This window comes from Chrysochloris asiatica, unplaced genomic scaffold, assembly GCF_000296735.1.
Source record: "Chrysochloris asiatica unplaced genomic scaffold, ChrAsi1.0 scaffold00010, whole genome shotgun sequence".
NCBI lineage: Eukaryota > Metazoa > Chordata > Mammalia > Afrosoricida > Chrysochloridae > Chrysochloris > Chrysochloris asiatica.
Genome location: NW_006408528.1, coordinates 27,743,806 through 27,751,418, shown reverse-complemented (window position 1 = coordinate 27,751,418; position 7,613 = coordinate 27,743,806). Strand labels below are relative to the sequence as shown.

At 35.3% G+C, this 7,613-nt stretch overlaps 1 protein-coding gene across 1 annotated transcript in view; it reads right to left on the bottom strand.

Moving 5' to 3' along the window:
• The window catches only part of CACNA2D1 (calcium channel, voltage-dependent, alpha 2/delta subunit 1), a 560,165-nt gene that overhangs the window by 453,534 nt on the left and 99,018 nt on the right, over positions 1-7,613 (bottom strand). The window lies entirely within an intron of this gene.

Sequence of the window (7,613 nt, the reverse complement as noted above, 5' to 3'; positions counted from 1 at the left end):
CAATCTTGCAAGTCAAACCAACCTTGAAACTGAGTACTTATCCTACAATGCCACACCAATAGAAGATTTTAATACACCACTTTAATTTTTATAAAGAGACACAGAAAAGATAGTCAAAGAGACAGTTCTGATTCATAGCCTGTAAGGAGTCCTGGTGTGGCACTGTGGGTTAATGCATCAGACAGCAAAGCCGTTTGAACTACAAGGTCGGTGGTTCAAGCTCACCAGTTGCTTCTTGGAAACCCTATACAGGGTCGCTATGAGTTGGAACCAACTGGATGGCACCTAACAACAACAACATAGGGTTTCTGAGAAGGGGCTGGTGAGCTTGAACGTTATGGTTCAAACTGATCTTGTGGTCCTACAAGTTCCACACCAGAAACCACAAAAACATTGTTATTGTTGTTGTTGTTATGTGCCATCGAGTCAGTTTTGACTCATAGCCACCCTGTAAATCTTTACAGGAGCAGAAAGCCTCATCTTTCTGCCGTGGAACAACTGGTAGTTTCAAACTGCTGACCATGAGATTAGCAGCCTGATTCGTAACCACTACTCTATCCAGAGCTCCTTAATACACCATGTTCAATGATGGACACAACTAGAAAGAAACTCAACAAAGATATAGGAGAGCTAAACAACACAAGCAGCCAACTTGACCTCATAAACTTATACAAAGTACTCAACACAGTAACAGCATAATGGGCCACAAAGCAAGCTGCAATAAAGTTACAAACATGAAAATACTACAAGGCATCTTTTCAGGTAATAATGCTATAAAATTAGAAATCAACAATAGGAATTTCAAGGGAAAAAAAATTCAAGGGAATTTCATGGGAATTGAGTAAACACCCTGCTTAAAAGCTACTGGATAATACAACACTAAAGAAAATGAAGTAAAAAATTCCTTGAATTAAATGAGAATGAAAACACAACATACCAAAATGTTTAGGACACAGTAAAAGCAGTTATTAGGGCACAATTTTAAGCAATAAACACACACATTCAAAAAGAAGAAAGAACCAAAATCAACACATTAAACAAGTCCAATAATTAGAAAATGAGCAGCAAAATAAAACTACAGCTACCAGAAGAAAATAAATAATAAAGATTTAAGCAGAAATAAATGAAATAGAAACAGAAAATAAAAAGAAAGAATTAACAAGTTGGTTCCTTAAAGAATTATTGAACTTGAGAAACCATTGGCAAGCTTAACACAAAAAAATAAAGAAGGAAAAAAAAAATGTAAATATAGACCCAATGGAAATAAAAGGATAACAGAATACTATGAAGAATTGTAATCCAACAAATCTGAAAATCTATTTAAGAAATGTACATGATTTTAGAAAAACATGACATACTTAAACTAACAGAATGAAGTAAAAAACTTGAACAGAGCACTAACAAAAGAAGAAATTGACCAGGTCATTTAAAAAACGCCAAACAAACACAACAAAAAATGGTCCAGATGGCTTTACTAGTGAATTCTACCAAATACTAAGAGAAGAGCTGATACCAATTCTACTCAAACTATTCTAAAACATAGAAAAGGATGGAAAACTTCATATATGTAAAACTTATTTATGAAGCAAGTATAACCCTCAAACCAAAATTAAGCAAAGACATCACTGCAAAAGTAAATTATAGACAAATATGTTTCATGAACATTGTTGTTGCTGTTGTTAAGTGCCGTTGAGTTGGTTGCAACTCATAGTGGCCCTATATAGGGTTTTCAAAGAGTAGCTGGTTTGTTTGAACTGCTACCCTTGCAGTTAGGAGTCCAGTACCTAACTATAGCACTACAAATATGCAGAAAATTTCAACAAAATCCTTGTCAATACAATTCAATAACATATTGAATAAATAAATAAATAAATAAATAAATATCAAGTGGGATTCATACCAGGGGTGCAAGGATGGTTCAATATTAGAAAACAAACCAATCCATCACATAAATCAGACAAAGGAAAAGAGTCACATGATCATACTGACTGAGGTAGAAAAGGCATTTGACAAAATCCAGCATCCATTCTTGATGAAAAACACTCAACAAAATAAGAATAGGAGGGAAATTCCTCAACATAATTCATGGTAATTATGTAATTATATGCAAATCCAACAATCAACATTACTTTCAACCGAGAAAAACTGAAAGCATTCCCTTTAGGAACAGGAACCAGACAAGTATGCCTTTGTCACCACTCCTATTCAATACTGTGTGGGAAGTCTTAGCAAAAAAGGGAAATTAAAGGCATCCAAATTGGCAAAGATGCAGTAAAACTCTACTTGTAGATGATATGATCCTATACATAAAAAAATCCCCAAAACAGAGCAAAAAATTAGTTGGAATGTATTGATAGATTCAGCAAAGTGGCAGGGTACAAGATCGATACATAAAAGTAAATTGGATTCCTCTGCACTAATAAAGACAGTTCTAAAATGGTAATCAGGAAAACAATAGCATTTACAATAGCCCTCAACAGATTAAACAAAAATAAATCTAACCAGAGAAACAAAAGACCTATACAAAAAAAGGGTCCAAGGACTGGGAAACTTCGTTTTGGCTATGACATATCAGACAAGGGACTAATCTCAAAAATGTATAGAAAACTACAACATCTCAACAAGAAATGGACAAATAACATTATTTTAAAACAAGCAGAGGACATGAACAGACATTTCACCAAAGAAGACATCCAGGGAACCAACAAACAGCTGAAGAAATATTTGTGATTATTAGCAATTGTTGTTGTTATGTGCCGTAGAGTCGGTTCCAACTTATAGCGACCCTGTACAGGGTTTCCGAGGCTGTAAATCTTTACAGGAGCAGAAAGTCTCATCTTTCTCCCGCGGGACCGCTGGTAGTTTCGAACTGCTGACCTGAAGGCTCACGCAGCCTGATTCGTAACCACCACGCTACCAGAGCTCCTTTCTTAGCCATTAGAGAGGTACAAATCAAAACAATGAGATATCACGTCACACCAGCATTAATATTGAAGTTCAAAAAAACAGAAAGCAACATATGCTGATGAGGTCATAGAGAGCCTGGACCCTCCTAAATTGCTGATGAGACTGTAAAATGGTGTGATCACTGTGGAAAACAGCATGGTAATAGAAACAGAAATACTATATGACCCAGCAATTGGTATATATAAAAAAGAAATAAAAACTATGACATTAGCTCGCATTTGCATACCAGTATTTATCACAGCACTATTCACAATATGAAAAAGATGAGACAACCTAAATGCCTATTAACAGAAGAATGGATAAACAAACTTTGGTATATGCACACAATGGAATACTGTGCAACACTGAAGTATAACGAATCTGTGAAACACTTCATAACATAGATGAACATGGAGGACATTATGCTAAGTGAAATTAGTCAGTCCAGAAAGGAAACGCATTGTGTGAGATCACTATTGTTAAAATTTAAGAAAAGAAAATGTGTTAATGCTAAAAGAAGCATTCTTTGACGCTTGCTTGCCAGGGGTTGCCAGGGTTGGGAGGGAAGGGAAAGTAATTCACTGATACATTAACTTGAATGATAGGGAGGGAAATATACAAAAGAAGAGAATTTGGCTGAAGAATTATGAAGACAGGTGAAGACACAGGGAAGTATGCAAGGGTTAAAGGGATAGCCATATGTAGTGTTATATACACAACTCTGGAATAACAGTGTTCTGTGGGTATATAAATAGGCAGATACACAGGCTGAATAGTTACAGTTGGGAGAGTGGGAGTATGTCCACAAACATATAAGGGTTTGAAAGAGGATATCTGTACATGGCTATTTACCTAGGCTGCAAACACATCTAAAAATGTGGTGATGCATACAGGGGGGCAAAATGATGAAAACGTCTTAGTATTATCAAACATCTTAAGGCAACGAGTAGATGCGCCTGAGGGCTCAAGAACCTAGTCTCAGGGGACACCATAGCCAATTGGCATAACAGTCGCAAAGACAATGTTCTACATCCTACTTTGTTCATAAGTAGCTATGTAAGGTGCATCTATAGTCTCTACATGTGTAGAAAAAGGAGAGTGATGAAAATTGAAGATGTTTGTAATCAACAAGTACAATGGACCAATGGTGCAGGTGAATACCAGTCACCATGATTCTGAGCCCCAAAGAACTAGATGGTGCCTTGTTACCACTACCAACTGCTCTGAACGGGATCACATTACAAGGTCCTGGATAGAGTGACAGAAAATGTAGAACAAGCTCAAAATGTTATAGTAAAAAAAAAAAAAAAAAAAAGGCTGGACTGACCGGTCAGAAACAGAGTGGTGGGACATGAGACTATGGCTCTACACCAACTTTCAGGTCGGGAATGGACCTTATCCTCATGGCCCAATTTTCAGCCAAGCAGTAGATAGTCATGTAGGAGGACAATAGTACTATTAAGGTATGTTCACCATGGAACGGTCAATCACTGAAGATTAAAAGGGCAACATTTACCTAAGGATCAGGTTGAGAAGGGATGGGAAGGAGGGTGGAATGGAAATAGGAACCACAGGGAGGAAGTGGGTTAACTGTTGTTACATGGAGGGGGAATAGTAATCATTGAGATGAAACAGAGTGGGTGATTTGTTGAATATAAAACTGACAAACTGGTATCTGTAATTTTTCACTCATTTCACAATAAAAAGCTAAAACAAAACAACAACAACAACAAAAACAACCTTTCCTAAGGTTTCATTGGAGTCCTGGTGTGGCACTGTAGGATAAGCACTGGACTGCAAGGTTGGTTGAATCACAAAGCCAGCGGTTCAAACCCCACAGTGGCTCCTTGGAAACCCTATACAGGGTCGCTATGAGTCCGACTGGACTCCATGACACTTAACATGTTTAATTGTGGCTCTTGCTAAAAAATTACTAAGTCGGAAAGAGAAAGTAACTTCAACTTAATAGTGTGGGTTTATGCACTGATTGCAAGTCGGTTTGAACTGCAAGGTCAGTGATTCAAGCTCACCAGGCACTCCTTGGAAACCCTATACAGGGCTGCTATGGGTCTGAACCAAGTCAATGGCACTTAACAACAACAATTAAAAAAAAAAACCAAAAAAACCTTACTGGTAAAGTACTTAAAGCATCCCACTTAAAGTGAGAATCAAGAAGATGAATATCCATTTTCTTAGGTATAAAAAAGTTATAAAATAATTCATAATTAATGTATGAAGACAATAAAAGAAACAGAAGGCATACACATTGAGGAAAAAAACATAAAAACATTTTTTATTTGCAGGCAGTACAAGTGTCTACAGAAAATCCAATAAACTGAAGAACTGTCAAACTAATTTACGAAAACAATATGGAAAAATACAAAGTCAATAGAGTAATAGGCAAAGCATTAGAAACTACGAGGAAAAATGACTACAATTACTGAAAAGAAACTCAACATCTTCAAAAGCCAAGTATGAGAAAATGTTATTATGTATTCAATCGATGAAAAATTTTAAATATTGAAATATTGACAGATACTGTGAAAGTCAGGACCTGTGTAAGGCGGAATCGTGTCAGGGAAAGACAACTCAAATACTTTCCTATCTCCTCAAAAAAAGGGACAGAAAAGTGGTAAGAAGACTACACCCTGTCACAGGCAGAAAACTTTGAAGACCTGGAAAAACAAGCAGCCCCATCAAGGTCAGGCTCTCACAGGTTTCACTGTATATAGGAATGTGAAAACATATGCAAACACATGCATACATATGCATCCCTAGAAGGCAGATCAGGAGATAGTTTTAAACATTTAAAATAGCCATTGCCTGTTCATCTTTTAGTTTCTAACACAAGGATACACTCCCAGTTATTCACAAAGTGGTATGTATAAGGATGTTCACTGGGAAACTGTTTGTATTAGAAAAAAAAGGAAAGCAACCTAATGTTACTATTTAATTTGTTCTTGTGTGCTAGACAGTTGATTTTACTTATAGCTAAAACCAGCTCAACAGGCTAGAGTTGACATTTCCCACAGTTTCCAAGGTTGTAATCTTTAGGCAGGAGACTGTCATGTCTTTTGTAGCCAGAGCAGCTGGTGGGTTCAAACTACCAACATTTCATTTAGCTGTCTAATGTCACCATGACGCCTTTACTATTTAAGAGGATTCCTTAAAGAGTTGAAGAGGCATCAGTTTCATAGATTAATGCAGCAATTAAAAGAAGAGAAAATAAATCAATACAAAATAACCCAAACATAATAATATGTTTACTAGAAAAAGCAAGTCATATGGTGCATGGAGTTTGAATTTATTCATTTTACTTATAAATAAATAAATAAATATTTGCCTGTGTAAGCATTCAAACAAGGAGTTACATAAATAGTAATATTACTTGAAAGATATACCAAATTGTTAACAGTGGAGCTGTTAGTACAAGAAGAAGGGTCATTGTTGTTGTTGCAGTTAAGTTAGTTACAACCCATACAGACCCTGTATAGGGTTCCGAGGAGCGGATGGTGAGCTTGAACAGCTGAGGTTCAAACAACTTTGCAGTCTAGTGCATTAACCCACAGCACCACACCAGGAATCCAGAAGGGTCATAAGATACTTATTTTATTTTGTATATAATTTATAATCAGATTTTCTGCAACATAATAACTAAAATTAAAAAACTGGTTCACACCTACTCATAGTCAGAAATATTTTACCAGTTATTATGATTTGGAACATTTTCTTCTTATATAGCAACTACTACACCCAATGCCATGAAGTAAATTTCAACTCACAGAAACTCTATACAGGATTTTCTAGGCAGTAAATCTTTACAGGAGCAGAAAGCTTGATCTTTATCCCAAGGAGCAGCTGGTGCATTTGAACTGCCTATAATGTGGTTTGCAGTCCAGTGCTTATCCTTCAACACCAGTTACATAGCATATTGATTGTTAAATTCTTGCTCCCTAAGCAAAATTTCTTGGATTTTAATCCCGATTCCACTATTCACTAGTTGATGAGGGATAGTTTGTTCATCCATTTAAAAAAATGACTATTAATGTTATATATAGGTTATAGGATTCTTGAGCTAACAAAATACGATCTTATATATAAAGTGCTTAGAACACAGTTATATAATACATTTTTACTGTTTTTTGTACTTGCTCTATAAAATCTCAAATATTAAGAATTAAAACTTAAGGATAAGAAATAATTTTACTGTTAATCTATAGCCATAACATTTTAAAGGGAAAAAAAAAGTGAGAATGGAATAACAATTAGTAAAGAACTCCACAAAAAAAATCATTGGTTCTAAATGAAATTTAAGCATAACTTTCACTATAATGAATTATTATGAAATACTTAAAGTACAAGTTCATCATGAGACTATGAAGTATTCTATATTTGCCATTTTCATGTTTTAATTAAAATCACTATTTTCTATGTTTAATAATCATTGTTATTGTAACAAGAAAAATGAAATGAAATATCTCCAATATCATATACCTAACAAATTAATAAGATAAGTTTCAAAACTACATTATTTGATTTGTCCATTATCTTCAACACATGCATTTTTATAATACAGTAAAAAGTCCAAGGTGCATTGAAGGAATTGGCAAAGAACAAGGCACCAGGAATTGATGGAATAAAAATTGAAATCTTTCAAGAAAGTGAGG